The 19,552-nt window shown below is 58.8% G+C and overlaps 2 pseudogenes; one reads left to right on the forward strand and one right to left on the reverse strand.

Moving 5' to 3' along the window:
- The first annotated feature begins 140 nt into the window (after positions 1-140).
- LOC125318718 lies at positions 141-2,714 on the forward strand (annotated as a pseudogene).
- Positions 2,715-3,990: 1,276 nt separating this feature from the next.
- The window catches only part of LOC125318719, a 71,615-nt pseudogene continuing 56,053 nt past the window's right edge, over positions 3,991-19,552 (reverse strand).

The following is a 19,552-nucleotide window of genomic DNA, read 5'->3' on the forward strand; positions in this document are numbered from 1 at the left end:
TGCATGGCCACGCCCACAAGCCCACACGCCACACCGAGCAGGGCCCACCTATTTTACATAACCACGCCCACCGCCTGCAAACGCACGGCGGGAAACGTTCCGCTATTTCCATAACCACGCCCACCCACGCCCACCAATCACACCGCGGTATTCCCCTTGCATTTTGCATAACCCCGCCCTCATCCTGGCCACGCCCAGCACCGGCTGCAGCCGCCGCCAGTCGCTGTTGCCTCCCAGTGCTCCCAGTAAGTGCCGTACTGGGAGGGATCGTGCTCCCAATTCCTTCCCGGTGCTCTCAGTATCGGTGCCAGTGCCGCGCGGGGCGGGGCCGCTTTGGGAACCCCCCCAGGGCACAGCGCGGCTGCTTTGGGGTGTCGGAACCTGCCCGGGCCGGGGCGGGAGCGGAGGAGCAGCGGGAGGAAGAGGAGGGAGAGAGGAGGAGGAGGAAGAGGAGGAAGAGGAGGAGCAGGAAAAGGAGGAGGAGGAAGAGGAGGAGCAGCAGCAGAAGCGCGCGGTTCCCCCGCCCGCCCGCTGAGGCCGCAGCTCCCCCGGCTCCGGCAGCATCGCCCCCCCGCATCCCGAGGTGAGCGGGGAGGGGGAGCTCGCCCCAAATCCATCGGGGGTCTCCGGGAGGGTTTTTTGCGGGGCAGGCGATGTTCGGAGCTTGCAGGAGCCCAAAGCTGAGCCGCAAATGGCCCTTGGGAGGGGGTGTGGGGGCGATATCGGTTTTGGGGATCCCCGGGAGAGCCGGGGGGAACGCGGGAGCCCCGGAGTGAGGAGAGCGGAGGGGGGCGATTCCGGAGCCGGGGGACCCCCTGCAGCCTGGAGGGGTGGGGGAGGCTGGAGATGAGTGGGGTCCGGGCCCCTCGACACTGAAAGGAGCGGCGACTTCTCGAGCTGGGCTCGGGCAGCGGAACCACCAAACCCAAGGCGCTCAGGCCTTGTTTTCCCCCAGAGCAGGATTTCCCATTGCCAAGCCGTGGCCGGATGGAGGAGGAGGAGGCCGCGAAGAAGAGGAAGATGCCCCGGGAGCCCCAGGCAGGTGAGGAGGAAGTCAGTGCCCCTTTCCCTTCTCTCCTGCTCCATCTCCCAGCCCAGCATCGTCCCCGGCTGCAGGACAACCCTGCTGCCGACGCCGTCCTGCCGGGGACGGACTGGGGTGATCTCCTTCCCCTTCCCTGTGGCACGGAGGCAAATCCCATCCTGTGCTTGTCCTTCCTCCACCAGACAGGGAGCTGAGCACGGAGCCCAGAGAGAACAAATCCCCGTGGCAGAAGCTGGTGGGAGAGGCCGTTTTGAGTGGCTCCACGGGGCAGGAATCTAAGGGGGAGGAAGAGCCCCAGAGATGCTGCACAAGGAGGGGCTGCAAACACAGCCCAAGGAGGTCCAAGGAGGAAGGTGGCCAGAGATCCAGCCAGAGCTTGGAGCTGGGGGTCCATGAACAGCTTCACAGTGGGGAGAAGCCCCACAAGTGCTCAAAATGTGGGAAGGGCTTCAGGTGGAAGTCCAGACTGATTGTCCACCAGAGAATCCACACCGGAGAGAGGCCCTACGAGTGTGGGGAGTGTGGGCAGAGCTTCAGCCAGAGCTCCAACCTGATTGTCCACCAGAGAAGCCACACAGGGGAGAGGCCCTACGAGTGTGGGGAGTGTGGGAAGAGCTTTGGCCGGAGATCCAGCCTGTGGGCACACCAGCGGACGCACACAGGGGAGAGGCCCTACGAGTGTGGGGAGTGTGGGAAGAGGTTTCCAAGGAGCTGCAGTCTCCTCAAACATGAGCAGAGTCACACGGATGAGAGGCCCTTCCGCTGCCCCGACTGCAGGAAGGGCTTCCAGCGCAACTCCACCCTCATCATCCACCGGCGCATCCACACCGGGGAGAGGCCCTATGAGTGTCCCCAGTGTGGGAAGAGCTTCTCACAGAGCTCTTCCTTGACCCAACACCAACGGAGGCACCGCTAAGGGAAGCCCTGCGAGTGCCCCGAGTGCGGGAAGAGCTTCGTGCGCTGCTCCAGCTCCATCCCCCGTGGGAGGATCGGCGTTGGATGATCCCCAGTGACCCCCGTTGGGCAGAGCCCCAGAGATCCGTGGTGCTGGTGATCTGTGTGGGAAGACACCAGGCTGGGGGGCTCCGCCTCTTCCTGGCTCCCAGTGGCCTTGATTTTCTTTTCATTTCTCTTTGTCCTTTCAAAACACCCAAACCCAGGGTAAAAATAAAGATGTTGAACTAAGACATGGATGGGGACGTGGGGGGATCTTCCAGGGGATATGGGAGATGCTGGCTTCAAGGGAGTTGAGGGTTCCTGGTGATTCATTAAATCTCGATATCCATGGACAAAGACCCTCTAACTAATTAAAGTTAGAAAGTGGTATGTTTATTCAGGCACCAGTGGCGGGGCATGGGAGTAGCCTCCTAAAGACATGCCAGCCAAGTACAAGGTTTCTCGTTCTCTATTTATTACTCAAAGTTTTACATCTTCTGCATATGTATGACCCCAGCACCTCCCATCCTCCGCTTTGTATTAAAATGAGATCATTGGTCTTTCACGCATGCGCAGTTTCTCTCTTGAATTGGGTCGGTGGTCTCGAATTGGGTCAGTGGTCCTGAAAGAGGAAGTCAGGAATGTCTTCCTCACAGTGACCTTTTTACCTCCTTGCTGTTGGCAGGCCTTCATGACCTCTTGGCGCAGCCCAAGATCTCCTACTTTTGATTAATTATTACGAAACCCAGGTGCTGTTCTTGGTTCTATTAGTTTAAATATCTTTTGATGACAGTTCATTCATTTTGGTTCCTTCTATAAACAAAACTTAAAAATATAATGGCAAATAATACATCACTTAGCTCTAGCTTAGGCATCTACTAAGCATTAACTTATCTTTTGTTTTTCTACTTTGTGTCTTAATCAATACAAATTTCTTCTAAGCTAAAATTTTAACTTTTCAGAACCTTGACTCACTTAAACACCTAAGAAAGCAGTATTTCTCTCAGGTTTGCTGTAGCATATGCGCAGGGGCACACACGCAGACAGAAACAGTCAGTGCAAGCAAGGTTCCTGTGAAAAATTCCCCTCAGAGGTCAGTGAAATCCTCACTTTGGAAGCTTTTTCCTCTCCTGCTGGGCACACAATCAGGCCTCGAGCAGTGAGAATATTGGCCCAGGACACATCGTGGTTTGGCGATCTCCAGGTATAGCAAACCTGAAGGTTTGCTGGCTCTGAGAGGCCCCCTCAGAGGGAGATTGCTGGTCAGAGCCCACGGCGGCCCAGGAGAGCTCAAAGGATCTCCTTTTGGGCCGCTGTTGAGAGGGTCACAAGAGAGTGGGCTTCAGTCATAATGATGTTTCATCCCGGCCACAGTTTGGGTCGGCACTTTCTCTGAAAGTGGGAGAGCAGGAATGCTATGCCATTCGGGCAAGAGGAACCTTTTCCAGGGCTGGTCATAAGGAAAGCAGGAGCTCCTCAGCAGTTCCTGGGAGCAGACAGTATTTCTGACAAGCTCGGAAAGAGCTGAGCCCAGGTGCTGTTTTCAAAGCCAAGGCCTAACAAGCATTTCTCAGATCACAGTGCAGCCTGGAAAGGAGGAGAGGGGAATGGACCAGCACACTGGGATCCCAGGGATGTCCATGGCCTGGAGGGATGCTGGAACAATGCCAGGTACCCACCAAAGCCACTCTGTCCCTGCCCCCTGCAGCCGCACAGAGGAGAGAAAATTTATCCAAGGGTTCTTGGGATGGGATACGACTGGGAGAGATCCCTCAGCAAACACCAGCACGGGCACAACAGACTCAGCCTGGGCACGGGGAAGGAATTTATTACCAACCAAATCCCAGCAGCACAAGGAGAAGGCAAAGAAATCTCTCCAACACCTTCCCCCCACCCAGCGGGGATCACCCGGAATGGGGGTCACCAGGGCTCTGCCCAACGGGGGTCACTGGGGATCATCCAACGCCGATCCTCCCACGGGGGATGGAGCTGGAGCAGCGCACGAAGCTCTTCCCGCTCTCGGGGCACTCGCAGGGCTTCCCTTAGCGGTGCCTCCGTTGGTGTTGGGTCAAGGCAGAGCTGCTGGAGAAGCTCTTCCCACACTGGGGACACTCGTAGGGCCTCTCCCCAGTGTGGATGCACTGGTGGGTGATGAGGGTGCAATTTTGCTTGAAGCCCTTCCCGCAGTTGGGGCAGCGGAAGGGCCTCTCTTTTGTGTGAATCCACTGACGTACGAGGAGATTGAAGGTGGTCTGGAACCTCTTCCCACACTCCCCACACTCATAGGGCCTCTCCCCAGTGTGGGTTCGCTGGTGCTTTCTCAGGGCAGAGCTCCAGCTGAAGCTCTTCCCACATTCCAAGCACTCATAGGGCCGTTCCCTGGTGTGGATCATCTGGTGCCGGATCAGGTGGGAGCTCTGCCCAAAGCTCTTCCCACATTCTCCACACTCATAGGGCTTTTCCCCAGGGTGGATCCCCTGGTGTTCCCTCAGGCTGGAGCTCCACCTGAAGCCCTTCCCACATTCCAAGCACTTGTGGGGCTTCTCCCCGCCCTGAGGCTTCTCCCCCAGCTCCGAGCTCTGCCTGGATCTCCAGTCGCTTTCCCGGCACAGGGGGGCTCTTTCCTCCTTGGATCTCTCTGGGCTGTGTTTGCAGCCCCTCCTCGTGCGGCATCTCCGGAGCTTTTCCTCCTCCTCCATCCGGCCACGCCTTGGGAATGACAAATCCTGGTTTGGGGGGAGAAACAAGGGGTGAGTGCAGTGGCTTGGGGGTTCCTTCTGCCCAAATCCATCTCCAGAAGTCTCTGGGCATCTTGTGTCAATGAAAATCTCCAAGATACTAAAATCCAGCAGAAAAAAACCCCAAACACAAAGACAAGGCCACAAAACTCCAAAAATCTCAATATCCAGGAAAAAGCCCTTCCAAAATATGAAGATTCTACCCCCCACAATAACCAAACCACCAACATTTAGCTCAACTAACCTCAGAAACACCAAGGTTCACTCCTCCCCTCCAAAACTCAAGGTTCAGCCCAAATAATGCTGATTCAAACCAAAAACTCCGAGATTCAGCAAAAAATACCCTCCCCAGAGTTCCCTCTCTGTTTTCGCCACTTTGGGCTCTGGGTCATTTTCCCTCTCCTGGCTTCTGGGGTCCTGTGTATTTTGAGGTTCCCCCCTATCCGGGGTTCCCGCCTTCTCTGGGCTATCAGGGGTCCGGGGAATCCCAGGGGTCCCCCCTTTCCGGGCTCCCCACTTCGGAGTCCAAGGGGTCCCCGGTTCCCCCGCTCTCCATCTTCCCCCTCCCTTCAGGCTGCCAGGGGTCCCCCAGCTCCGGGATCGCCCCTCTCCGCTCTTCCCACTCCGTGGCTCTCGGGCTTCCCCCAAACCTGGATCTCCCAGGCAGTCCCCGAAACCGGTGTCCCTGAAACCGGCGTCCCGCTCACGCCGCACCGGCACCGGGCGATTGCCATGTGGTACCAGAGCCTGACCCAGGGAGACCAACCCACATATGGGGGGAGACCCCGCATCCCCCACCCACTGCTGGGGCTCTGCTGTGAGCTGCCAGTGGAAACCACCCAAAAAACCCTCCCAGGGTCCACACAAGGTATTTGGGGTGAGCTTCCCCTCCCCGGTTCCCTGCAGAATGCAGGGGGGGCGATGTTCCCGGGGCGGGGAGCTGCAGATACGGGGAGCGCTGGACACACGTGCTGCCTCCTCTTCCTCCTCCTGTTCTGCTCCCGCTCCTCCTCTATCCCTCCTCTTCCTCCCACTCCTCCTGCACTTCCTCCTTCTGCTCCTCCTCCTGTCCGTTCTCCCCCGTCTCCTTCATCCCTCCTCCTCCACCCCTGCTCCTCCTCCCCCCAGGCCCAGCGCCCACCCTTGGCCCCCTCCCCCCAAACCCACCACATCCCACGGGAGGAGCAGGGATGGAGCTGGGGCCGGTCGGGCTGGGGCAGCGCTGGGCTCTTGGCTGCACCCAGCTGCTGTGGGGGAAGCCAGGAATGGGAAAAGAGGGAAGATTGTTGTGTGGAGAAAAAAGTTTGGGGCTTGTGGTCACACTAGCTGGGGACTTGGACCCCTTTTGTCTCACTGCAAGAGCCTGGGGATTTTGGAGGGGGAACACAGAGATGGGTGTGGGATGCCAAGGGATTTTGGGGACAGGGTGAGGGGTTGTGGGAGCCACTTCCTGGGGGGGCAGTCAGGCCAGAGACCCCTGGGCTGGACTCCTGGTCTGGGCATTCCAGCTCCCATTTTCTGCTCTCTTCCTCCCTTTTTCCCACCTCTCTCAATATTTTCCCGTCATCCCCACCACACCCCTGAGATGCCCACATTCACCTGAGTCCCACTGCCCCCAGACACGGGAGCTCCCAGCACCACCAGTACCACCAGTACAGCCCAGCTGCCAGCACACGCCCCATGGCCAGTGCCGGGCAAGTGTCACCAGCCCCAAAGCAGCCGCGCTGTGCCGTGGAGGGGTCCCCATGGCCCTGCCCCACGCGGCACTGGGAGCACCAGTCCGGACCAGTGCGGAGCACGGGTGGGCAGCGTCAGAACTCACGAAAGTGGTTCCACCACAAGCCATTTAGAACCCCCCAAACTGGTGGAAAGCATCAGGATCCTCCCAGAAAAGGCCTCACCTCCGCCGCTGAAAATGACTGGGGATTCTCCCAAATCCGTTTATAACTCCCCCAAAACTGGTGGAAAGCAGCGGGATCTACCCTAAAATGGGCTCCCCATGTCCTTCCCTGTGGGCCGCACTCCAAGTGCAAGAGCCAGGTGTGTCCCCCCTCCCAGTAACACATCCCTCAGGATTGGAGGGTGCCCCAAAACCTCCTCAGGAACCAGATCATCCAAACCTCTTCATCCCAACATGTGTCTGTTTCCTTCCAGACCCCATCCCAGCCATCCTCCCTCTCCCAAATACAGCCCCATTCTTAGGGGGCCAGAGCTGCTTCTGGGGGCATCGGTGAGTGCAGGGGATCCTTTATCCCCCTCGTGCAGCTCCAAGGTCCCGAGGGCAAAGCCCTGGTTTCTAGGGCTGTGCCTGCTCCTCAAATCTGTCGGATTTAATACTCAAGTGTGGCCGGGACACGGCCCCGGGAGCTGCGCTAATGCCCGGCGGTGCCCGGGAGGGTCTGAGGAGAGGGGAGTTCATAAGGCCGAGGCGGCGGCAGCGGGAGCCGCGGGGCCCGGCCCGTGGGGGCGGCCGGGGGTGAAAAGTGCGCGGCGACCCCAGCGCGGTGCCCGAGGGCTGAGCGGAGCTGCTCGGGAACAACCCCCGGAACCCCCCGGTGCCCGAGGGCTGAGCGGAGCTGCTCGGGAACACCCCGCTCGTCTCCGCCGCTCCAAGCCGCTTTCCCGGCTCCGGCTGCCGCCGCCGCCCGGCCCCGGCGCGGTCCCGCGGGGTCGCCGCTCGAGGCGCAGCTGGAGGGGCTCGATCCGGGCCGCGCCCCGCCCGTCCCTCGCTGCGGCTCCTTCAGTGACGCGGGGCTGCGGAGATTCCCGGGTGAGGCTCTTTTCTTGTATTTTATTCTATTCTTTCTGTTTTTTTGTTTTTCTATTCGCACCTCTCTCCCTCCTCGGCGCTGCCCTTCTGGCCGCACCCGACAGCGCCCGTCCCGCCGTGCGGCTCTTCAGTGACACCGGGCGCCGCGGACATCCCCGTGCAGTTTTTTATTCTATTTTACTCCATTCACTGGATTTTATTCTACTCACCCTCCGCCCTTCCCTCGGTGCAGCTCCTTCAGACGCGGGCGGGGGAGACGCCTCTCGGTGCGGCTCTTTGATTGTATTTTATTCTCTTCTCTGTATTTCCTTTCGTTCCCAGCTCGCCCGTCCCGCGGAGCGGCTCCTTCAGGGACCCGGGGCGGCACAAACCCCTCGGGGCGGCTCCAGCAGAGCCCCGCCCGCCGCCGCTCCCCGAGGCCTCCCCGCTGCTCCCCGGCCATCGGACACCGCAGGCCGACCCGGCCCCTTCTTCCTCTTCTTCTTCCTCCTCCTCCTCCTGCCGGGATTCAGCCCCCGCCGCCGCCCGGCTCCTTCTGCCGCTCCTGCCCGGCACGAAGCGGCGGTGCCGCTGACGGGGCCGGAGCGCGGCTGCCCCGCGACTGCCCCGCGCCTCAGGGCCGGGCCGGGGAGTGACCGCACGGCTGGGGAGGGACCCCCGCTGGACACGGCAAGGATTCCTGTCCCTCAGGGGGAAGCACGAACTCACCGAAACTCCCATCCCTTCTCCGTGCGCCGCTGGCCACAGGAGGGAGGGAAACGGGGATTGCGCTGGAGTTTTACATTCAATCCTTACAAAGCAGAGTCCCAGATGGAGCTCCGCTTTCAGCTTCCAACGAGGGAATCCAACGGGAGCGCTGGCGCTTCTGTAACCTCAAGCTCTTCCTTGATACTCGACACTTTAGTTCTGGCCATAGGAAGCCCTTCAGCAGCAATGTCTCTCCCAGCCACTGGTTTCTGGCTCACACCCAGCTCGGAGTTTGGACAAGAAACCCAAAGTCCCAGGAGAAGCAGCTCTGCTGTTACTTTCTTTTTTCAGAGTTCTCTTTTATTATATTTTACATATCATCTATTTTTTTTTTCTTTTTCTAAAATCGCGTGTTTATTCTCTCTTTGCCCCCTCCAGCCCTTGTCCCCGTCCCGGAGGTTTGTGGGGCGGTGCTGTCCCTCAGCCCTTCCTGGCGGCCGCTCCGGTGCCCTCAGGCCCCGGCTCGAAGCGAAACCACAAAACCCTCTGGAAAGAAAGCCGGTCTGGGCGAAAACCCTGCAGGTGGGATTGAATCCCAGGGACACCGATTGCTGAGAGTTGGAGATTCCAAACGCTCCAAGGGGCCCGAGGGAACCGCGCTGCGGCCTCGGGGCCTCCCTGGGGCACCGCGGGGACCCTCGAGTAGAGTGACTCTTCCCACCCCCCAAAATCCGCAGCTTTGGGTCAGCTGAGGAAAAGAGCTGGAAAAAGGGGCTGGAAAGGGGCTGGAGCCCGAGGGGACCCCTCAGCCATGGCCCGGAGCAGCCGCAGGAAAATGCCCCAGAAAGCAAGGAAATGGATGGAAGTAATGAGGAATTTTTGAACCCTTCCTGCTGCTGTTTCCAGAAGGTCCCGGCCGGGTCCTGCCGGGAGGAGCCGGGGGCGGGGAGGGGCCTCAGGGCTTAACTGGGGAGAAAAGTTGAATTGGGGCAAGGAAACTTTAATGGTGGGGAGAAAATGTGAACGGAGGGGATTTGAATGGGAGGGGATGATTTGAACTGGGCAGAGAAAATGAAGTGGGGGAGGAGCCCCCCAGCCCTCGGCTGTGCCCCGAAGGTGCTGCCAGCGGTTCCCCTGCTCCCACCCCCCGGGCTGGGGGCACGGAGCTGCCGCTGCTCCCCGGGAATGCCACGGGATAAAAACTCCACTCAAGCTTTTATGCTCCCAGTCATTCCCAGTAAGATCCCAGTTGCCCCCAACATGGTCCCAGTTGTTCCCAGTCATGCCCTCTACGGTTCCTTTCACTCTCAGTCCCTCCCAGTAGAGTCACGTAGGGCCCCAGTCACTTGCAGTATGAACCCAGTCATTCCCAGGCAGACAAGCCTTGTCTCCATCCCACTGCAAACGGCTCAATTCCACCTCAAGACAACTCCATCCCACCTCCAAATTTTGGGGTATCCCCTGTGCCCAAATTGCTCCCAGTTGTAGATGTTCCTGTCTATGAACTTCACCCAGTTGTTGTCATCAAGGAAGTGCCAGTGGGCTTTTCCCCAGGAATGGAACACACCTGTGTGGGAGACAGGACAGGGGGTGCCCCCCTCCAGCAGCCCCCAGCACCCCACAGCAGGTTGGGAGCTCAAGGGACCCCCCTGGACACCCCTTTCCCACCCCTCTCTGCCCCACGGCCGCCTCAGCACCAGCTGCTGGGTGGGGAGGAACCCCCCATGAGACCCCCAGGGAGGGACAGGGGTTTGGGGAGCCCCCCGTGAGGTTCTGCCCCCCCGAGAGCCCCAGGGAAATGCTCAAGAGATCAAGTGATGGGGAAACGAAGGGACTCCCATGGGAAATCCTTTCCCGCTGTCCCCCCGGCCCTTATCCCCCTCTCAGACACCTTTCCCGTCGTCCCCGCGCCCCTCCCCACTCACCCAAGAGCTCTTCACCCGCAGCCGGGGGCTCCCAGCACCCAGAGCGGGGTGACACGGGGGGGACACACGGAGGTCCCCATTCCTGATCCATCCCAGGGCCAGTTTTGCCCCCCAATCTCAGCTCCCCCGCGGGGTTCCCCAGAGTCCCTCCCCAGTGTCCTCCAATAAACGGCACTGGGGTGAACTGGGAAGCTTTACTGGGAGCACTAGGAGCAGCTGGGCAGGGGCAGAGTGACAGCGGGGCTGGGGGGGACACACGACCCCCGCAAAATCAGCGCGGGGACGGAGCAGGGGGTCCCGGCCGGGCCCGAGGCCACGGGGAGGGGCTGCGGCCGCCGGCGGCTCAGGAGCTCTGTGGGCAGAGCAAAGGGGGTGACACCGGGCTGGGGGCCCGGGGGGGCACACACACTCTGGGGGAGGGGGGATGCGATCCCCGGGACCCCCCGTCACCTCCTCGAGCAAGTGAAAGCCGAGCCCCAGCGCCAGGAAGATGAAGCCCAACACGAAGTCCCCGATCCCCGTCAGAATCTGGCTGCGGGCAGTGTCCGCTGGCATCTCTGGGGGTTCTGCAGGGGTCAGGACCTCCTAATAAAACCCCCTAGAGAATCATCAGGACGCCCCAAACCCCTCTTTTTTTCCTCCCAGATCTGTCCAGAACACCGTTAAACCTTCCAGCACATGCCAAACCCACTCTCATCCCCTCCAGGACTCCACAAGCCCCATCCCAGTTGCTCCCTGCCTTCCGAGGATCCCCCAAACCCTCTCCCAGCCCCTTTGCCAAGGCTAAAAAGAAGGATGGCTCTTGATGGAATGCTCAACACCGAGAAACAGGACAAGAGATCGGCCTAGAAGCATAGACAGCTTTGGGTTGGGGTGTTCTGAGAGAAGTGAGCTGCCCTCGTGAGAGGGGAGTGGATTGAGGGCACTGGGGAGGCACTGGGAGGGCACTGGGAGACACTGGGAACGGAGCGCGCGGCACTGGGAGGCCGAGTCCAGCACGGGGCAGTCGGCGCTGCGGGTCTGCCTGGCAACTGATGAGTCATCAGAGAGACGCGCTCTGATTGGCTGAGGGGCGCCAGCGCCACGCAGGGCTGCGATGGACACGCGCGGGGGCACTGGGAGACACTGGGATGGACTGGGAGGGACTGGGAGAGCTCAGGGGAACCTGGAAGGACAAGAGGCCCCGGGGATGGGCTCCAGGGGGGCTGAGGGGCTCCAGGCTCATCCCCAGGGCAGGGCCCGAGGGGACTCGCTCTGCCCGACGTTCTGCACCTCTGCGCTCCGCCAGCAACGGGGCAACGATCTCGCGGTTGTGCCGGCAGAGCCTGTCCGCCAGAGCCCCTTTGTACCCCACTCTTGCTGCATGGCTGTTCCAGCACTGCGCCTGTTTCTCCCCACACGGGGTGTCCCCCACCAACAGCCCCACATCGCTGGCGAGTGCAGTTGCTGCTCCCGGTGTCAGATGCTCCTCTGCACCAACCTCACCCGCTCGCTGCCCTTCATGAAGTGACACTCGGACTTCATCATGCCCTGGAACACCCCTGTGTGTGCGGGACACAGCTCAGGGGGTGCCCCCCTGCAGCCCCCAGCACGCCCAGAGCTCCGGGAGCCACCCCGGATCCCCGCTCCGCACCCCCTGTGCCCCACGGCCGCCATGGGACCCTCCTGCCCGTGCTCCCACTTCCTCTTTTCCACCTTTCTCCCTATTTCACATCCCCTCTCCCGCCATTTCCAGCCGCTCCCCAGAGGAGTTTTGGAGTCCCATTCCCCCCTTTTCACCCTTTCCACCCTTTTTCCCCACAATCCCCCAATCCCCAGCCCACTCCCGCTCACTTTTAGGGTCCCATCCTCCACTTTTCCCCACTTTCCCACCCCCTCCCACCCGTTTCTCCCCCACTCTTCAGACCCCTCCTGCTCTTCCTTTGAGGGTCCCCTCCACCTCTCACTCATTTTAGGGGTCCCATCACCCCTTTTTCCCCTTCTCCCCCCTTTCCCATCATGTCCGGCCCCCCCTGCTCACTCGAGAGCTCTGCGCCTGCAGCCGGGGTGGCTCCCAGCACCACCAGTGCCACCAGTACGGCCCCAGCTGCCACCACTCGCCCCATGGCCAGCGCTGGCCATGATTTTGATTGGCTGAGGGCCCTGCAGTGGGGTTTTTTGGAGGGGGAACCTCGAGGTGCTGGGCAGGTGGGAGCTCAGCTGTGCCCAGAAATGTGTCCCCAGGGACGCGGGATCTCAGGGGTGCCCATGGCCTGGGGTGACGCTGGCCCCGTGCCAGGCACCCACCAAAGCCACTCTGTCCCTGCCCCCCGCAGCCGCACAGGGGAGAGAAAATGGAACCGAGGGTTCCCGGGTGGGGAAAAGGACCGGGAGAGATCCCACAGCAAACACCAGCACGGGCACAACAGGCTCTAATTAGAGATATTAATCAAATTGATGACACCGAAAAAATAAGAGCAAGAGAATGAGAAGGAAAAGAAGACCCTTAAAAACATCCTCCCCCCACCCCTCCCTCCTTCCCAGGGGCTGTGGGGGCATCTCTGCATCCAGCACCTCCATCTTTGGAGCCGCCAGGGATTGGCTCTGCCAGACATGGAGGAAGCTTCCAGATCCTTCTCTCAGAAGCCACCTCTAAACCAACCCCGCTACCAAAACCAGGCTGTGCAAGCCCAATAGAGCTCCAAAACTGGGAACCCAGGTATCCAGGAGCTCAGCTGCACCCCAAAATGGGGATGGAGATGTCCAGGGGCTCAGGTGTGCCCAAAAATGAGGCCCCAGCTGAGGGTGTTCCCTGCTTGGCTGAGCGCTGCCTGAGGGCTGGGGCTGCAGCAAGGGGGGACACCCTCCTCCAGTGGGGATGTCCCGCAAACGGGGGACCACCACAAGCCCCTCACAACCCCTGGGGCTGGGCTGGCCCTGCCTGGATGCCGGGAGACACCAAAACCGCTCTGTCCCTGCCCTCTGCAGCTGCACAGGGACAGGAAACACAAGGAAAGGCCCAGGAGCTGAGAGAAGGACTGGGAGAGATCCTGCCCCGAGCACGGGCACAACAGAGCCAGCCTGGGCACAGGGAGAGAATTTATTCCCAACCAAATCCCAGCAGCACAAGGAGAAGGCAAAGAAATCTCTCCAACACCTTCCCCCCACCCAGCGGGGATCACCCGGAACGGGGGTCACCAGGGCTCTGCCCAACGGGGGTCACTGGGGATCATCCAACGCCGATCCTCCCACGGGGGATGGAGCTGGAGCAGCGCACGAAGCTCTTCCCGCACTCGGGGCACTCGCAGGGCTTCCCTTAGCGGTGCCTCCGTTGGTGTTTGGTCAAGTGAGAGCTGCTGGAGAAGCTCTTCCCACACTCAGGACACTCGTAGGGCCTCTCCCCGGTGTGGATGCGCCGGTGGGTGATGAGGGTGGAGTTGTGTTTGAAGCCCTTCCCGCAGTCGGGGCAGCGGAAGGGCCTCTCATCCGTGTGAATGCGCTGATGTACGAGGAGACTGGAGCTCCTCTGAAACCCCTTCCCACACTCAGAACACTCGTAGGGCCTCTCCCCAGTGTGGGTGCGCTGGTGTACCTTCAGTTCAGAGCTCTGTCCGAAGCTCTTCCAACAATCCAAGCACTCGTAGGGCCGTTCCCCAGTGTGGACCACCTGGTGCCGGATCAGGTGGGAGATGCTGGAGAAGCCCTTCCCACATTCCCCACACTCATAGGGCCTCTCCCCAGTGTGGATCCTCTGGTGTTCCCTCAGGCTGGAGCTCCACCTGAAGCCCTTCCCACATTCCAAGCACTTGTAGGGCTTCTCCCCACCCTGAGGCTTCTCCCCCAGCTCCGAGCTCCCCCTGGATCTCCGGCCGCCTTCCCGGCACAGGGGGGCTCTTTCCTCCTTGGATCTCTCTGGGCTGCGTTTGCAGCCCCTCCTCGTGCGGCATCTCCGGGGCTTTTCCTCCTCCTCCATCCGGCCACGCTTTGGGAATGACAAATCCTGGTTTTGGGGGAGAAACAAGGGGTGAGCGCCTTCGGCTTGTGGTTCCTCCTGCCCAAGGCCATCACCAAGCATCTTGTGTCTGTTAAAACCTCCAAAACACCAAGATTCAGACCAAAAGTACCACAAACATCAAGACACAGACCCAAAACTCCCAAAACATCAAGATTCAGACAAAACTCTCTCCAAAATATAAACATTCAGCCCCCACAAAAAAAATCAAAGCACCAGCATGGAGCCCAAGAAACCTCAGAAACACCAAGATTCACCCACGGGAAAATCGTGGATCCCCCTCCCTGATCACCGGCTGGAGTGGGGGGGCAACGCTCCTGGGGCTGGGGGGAGGCTGCAGATACAGCGAGTGCTGGAACCTTGCGGTGCCTCCTCTTCCTGCTCCTCCTCCTCCTCCTGTATCCCTACTCTTCCTCACACTCCTCTTCCTCACACTACTCCTTCTCCTGCTGAATCCCACCTGCTGCTCCCACGTCCATCCTTTCACCATTCTGCTCTCCAGCCCTGCTCCTCCAGCCTTTCTCCTCCTCCCCCCAGGCCCAGCACCCACCCCTGGCTCGCTCTGCCCCCCAGAGCTCTCGCATCCCACAGCACCAGCAGGGATGCAGCTGCGGCAGCTCGGGCTGCGGCAGCGCTGGGCTCTCGGCCGCTCCTGCCCGCACTCGGCCCCCGCCGCAGCCACTTCTGCCAGCACAGCACGGGCCGGCCCGGCCTTGGCGCTCCCCCCCTCCCACCTCCCCAAATTCCCCTCGCGGGGGGCGCCAAGGCCGGGCCACACGGGGGCTCCAGCTGGGGAGCGCCGGGCGCTGCGGCTCTGCCTGGCAACTGCTGACTCACCAGCGCCGCGCCTTCTGATTGGCTGAGCGCTGCCTGAGGGCCGCGCCTGCACCAAGGGGGGACACTCTGCTCCAGGGGGGATGGCCCGAAAACCGGGCACCCCCAGCCAAGGAACAACAGCAACGCCTCCCTACAAACACATGCTCTCAATCTGCTCGGACACAGCCACACCGACTTGGACACAAGCAAGTGACACAAGCAGAAACCATCAGCTCCACAAAATGGCACTGATTGACACACACTGCTGCTCAGCCAAGCTCCTGCTCAATTCCTCAACTTCCAGAACAACAACAAAGCCTCAACACAACCATGGACATCGTGTCCTATACAAAAGGGGACAATGTTGAGGCAGTTTGCACATTCTCCCAGAGCTAATTAAGGACATGGACACCCAGCGGGGGTAAAAAGGGAAGTCGAGAAGGGGTCTCAGCAGCAGGGGATGGATGGTGTTGGTGTGCTGGGAAAGGATTGGTTGAAGGGAGTGTGCAGGAATATGGTTAAGGCAAACAGCAGCAGGAGGAATCTATGTGGTAAGAAAGGAAAAGGAAGATGGAAAAGAGCAGGAAGAGAAAAATACTGAGAATTGCTATGTTTCCCAGCACCTTCCACAATCTTATCCTCAAAAGGGGCCAAAACCCTCTTATCCTCAGGGCCAGCTCCACCTCCTTTGTATCCCTGCTTTCCAGGACAGGAAAACAAGGAGGTCAGGATTTCAGGGGGTTTCTCTGTGGTGGGGAGCAGCAGGACAGGGCAGCACGGGCTGGGGGCCTGTGGGGAGCTGCGGGGCCGGGCCGGGGCTGTGGGGCAGCCGGGGCTCAGCGCCGGGCACTGCCTGACCCCAACACCCCCCGGGCAGGGCCGGCACTGGCCCCCGGCCCCCAGGAGGCTGCGGGATGTGGAAGGATCAGGATTTTCTTTTATCGATCTTGTTTGGGTCACTGGAGAAACGAATGATTGTGCAGAAAGCTCAGCAGCTGTCAGAGGATGAGCACCCACAGGCACTGAGGGGGCTGCAGGAGAGGCACAAGAAGCCCCTGCAGCACTTGGCCAGAAAGGCTCAGCAGGGGAATGCAAGAAGGGATGAGCAAAAGGCCAAGGTGAAGGCAAAGGCCATGGCAGAGTTTCTACAGCCCCCCAGGGATGAACCGCAGGGCCCAAGGGGGCCCCAGCACCCAGGGGACGGCGGCGGCCACAAGCACCTGGCACAGGCATTGCCCTCCTCGGCACGGCAGAGCCCACCCAAACAGCCCCTGCCAAGGAATCAGAGCTCCAGCTGCAGGCCACAAGGACACTGCAAGCACAGACAGCAGCACCCTCAGCACCAGCAAGTCCACCCCTGATGGACATGGATTGTCAGGGCTCTCAGAGCTCCCAGCACTCCAGGGACCCACCGCACCAGAGCCCTTGAGAACATTCAGGGCGCCTCTGGATCGAGACGAGGCCGCTCCTGATGGACACAGGGGCCTCTCGATCCACTCCGAATCTGAGACCTAAGGGGGGAAATTGTCAAGAAGTTCCTTGATTATTCAGGCAATAAGTGGGAAAGAGGAGCAGGGGTGTTTTATTCAACCACTGTTAGTAGATGTGGGAGATGGGTTTGAAACACATCAATTTCTGTTTGTTCCTAATTGTGATTGTAATTTACTGGGAAGGGATTTGGGGGCTGAAGTGGGAATGCAAATTCATATTGTCAAAGGAGATACAGAGGCTAATGCTGCTGGACCTTGGTGTCAAATGTCTGCCAAGGCCTCTGCTGAAGGGAACCCAGAAGTGTGGGCAGCCCCAGGGAAATAGGCAAAATTAGATATGGAGCCTCTCCAAATTCCTTTGAAGCATCCAGGACAAGTGGTGTCTAAAAGCAATACCCTGTTCCAAGGGAGGCAAGGAAGGGGTTACAGCCTCTTACTGAGGCCCTGCTAAAGGCAGCGCTTCTGGAGCCAGGCATCTCTCCCTACAACACTCCTCTCCTGCCAGCCAAGAAACCCCATCATGGACACCAGAAGGAAAGCACAATTTTCAAGGCTTCAAAAGCAGATTAACTGAGCCTCCTGTCCTGGCCCTCCCAGACAGGGAAAAACCATTTGAATTGCATGGGGATGTTCATCGGGGCCATGCCAAAGGAATTCCTGGGCTCAAATGTTTAACCCAGTGGCCAGAGAGTGGCCTCATTGTCTGCAGAATTGTGCAGCCCCGGCATTAATGGGAACTGAGGCCTGAAAACTGACAGCAGCACAATCTCTGATTGTTCAAGCCTGGCATCAAGGTAAAGCTTTGTTAACCAAAGGAGCCTCTAAATGGATGAGCAGCGCTCGGTTCTTACAGAATGAAACTTGTTGGATGGAACAGGAGGATTCAGAGTTGAGCACAGGGCAAGGGTTGAACCCAGCCTCCTGTTTGAACGGCCCTGGACACGGGGCTGGCAAGAAACCCATGGCTGCAGCCAAGTGACAGAGCTCCAGACCCGGGCTAGCAGAGATTTACCAGACATTCCCTGGCCTGAGGGAGAAAATGTGTTTAGGGATGGCTCTGCAGGGGCAGCAGAAGGGAAAAGAGTGACAAGACACGCTGCTCTGAAGGAAAGGGAATGAGACAAAGCGCAGCTCAGCGCCCGCATGCTCAGCTCAAAGGGCCGAGCTGGGGGTGCTTGGAAGAGCCTGGCACTGAAATGCCCTGAGCAGGAAGGCTTCAATATCTTCTGCTAACAGCATGGCAGCTCACAGTGGGGCAGAAGCATTTCCGACTGCTTCAGCAATCCCTGCATCCGTTCTTAAGGCATGTTTGGAACAAACAATTCCAAGATATGGATTGTGGAAGCAACAGACACAGACAGGGGAACTCATTTTACAGGAAAGATCCTTCACCCCGTTCTGGCTGCTTTAGGAACACAGTGGCACCTCCAAATGCCCCAGCACCCCCAGAGCTCAGGTCGGGTAGAAAGAATGAATGGGGAAATAAAGAAACACCTTCTGAAGCTGCTGAGAGAAACCAAGACGCCACGGCTACGGCTGCTGCCATTGGCTTTGGCACGAAGAAGAGCCAGACCCAGGGCAGATATTCAATTACCTCCCCTGGAATTGAGGTACTCAATTCCTCAAACTGGGAATTCCCGACCTAGTGGGGGGTGGAGATCAGGGATGTGTGTTTCAAGCAGTCTGTGGCCACAATCCTGTCTCTTGTGAAATCTCTTCCACAGGAAGCTCGGCTGGCACAGACCCTGCCTTGGCACTTTGCTGCCCACAACATCCAACCAGGACATCGGGTCCTGTCTGAGGAGCGCAAAGAAGCACCACTGGTGGCCAAGGGCGTGGCCCATTCCAAGTGTCCCCGAGCACAGAAACAGCCGCCAGCACAGCTGAACACGGGGGGACCCCTCACCCTCGCCTCAAGCTCTCTGAAGCCCCGCGGATTTGCACTCCCCGGCTGCAGGAGGACCATGCGAGGCCGCCACTGACCCTGCACAGAAGGGGCCGCAGCAGCAGCCAGGGCTCCACAGCGGGGGAAGCCCCGGGGGCTGCCCACAGATCCTCTGCTGAAATAGTCTGGCTGGGCACCTCCTCTGGCATCTCCAGGCACTGGGGGCCAATCCTCGCTGGCACCGGGCGACCTTCAGAGCTTTCTGTGCCTGCACTCGCCACAGCTGCTGCGCGAGACAGCGGGAGAATTCCACTCTGGCTCTCAGTTACACTCACACTCTGGGCTGGGCGGGATTCGATTGATGGAAAATATACCAAGTTCAGAATTGCTTTAAAATTTTATCTCTCTACTCAGGCTTGCTTTGCCTCTGCCTTGGGGAAAGGAATTTGAAAGTGTTTGTTAAGGGATGTTACACCACTCAACAGAGATGAGCTTAACATCTCAACAGACTGGGAATAGCCCAAAAGATACCCAAAAGATAACGCCCATCAACAAAACATCAACGCCCATCAGCAAACATCAAGGAACAGCTACCCCAGACACTGCCCCCGGCACAGCTGGAGACCCCTGCTCTGGAAAAGGCTGAGAAGGAAATCAAGGAGTGTGCACCTAATTAACATCAGAGGCCAAGCAATCCGGGGCCAATAGGAAACCAAATACTAAGAACTACCCAACTTGGAACCAATGAACATTAAACCGACGGATTTCTATGGGTTTAGACTGCATAAAGTTGAGGAAAAATTGAGTAAAACTCGTGTGCCATGGAATGATTTTCTCTGCACACCCGGGCTCTGTGTGCATGAAATGATTTCTGTTGCACATCCTGGCCAGAATAAAGTAATGCCTTGACCCTTAACACTAAAAAGGTCACTGGAGAGTTTTTGTTCTTCCCACAGTTTCAGTGACAAGACTACACAATTAAAATGTTTTTTTTCATAATCCTACTGTGACATTGTCAGCTGGGTTTGGGCCAGGGGTGTGTGAACTAAAAATTGTTTTAGCCTTAGGGGAAGAAGTAGAAAAATCTTTATTGCTTTGGGGTTTTTTTGTGTATGTGTGTGCGTGGCTGTTAGTGATGGCAGAATTTTAGAATGGGTTTTTCGAGGTTCACATTTAGGTTGCGTTTTGCAAAACTGGAAGAGTTTTAAAGGTGACCCTTTAACTCATTAACAGTTAATGAAACACGATTTAAAAAAAGGGGGAAAAAAA

Source organism: Corvus hawaiiensis, chromosome 31 (assembly GCF_020740725.1).
Source record: "Corvus hawaiiensis isolate bCorHaw1 chromosome 31, bCorHaw1.pri.cur, whole genome shotgun sequence".
NCBI classification, from domain to species: domain Eukaryota; kingdom Metazoa; phylum Chordata; class Aves; order Passeriformes; family Corvidae; genus Corvus; species Corvus hawaiiensis.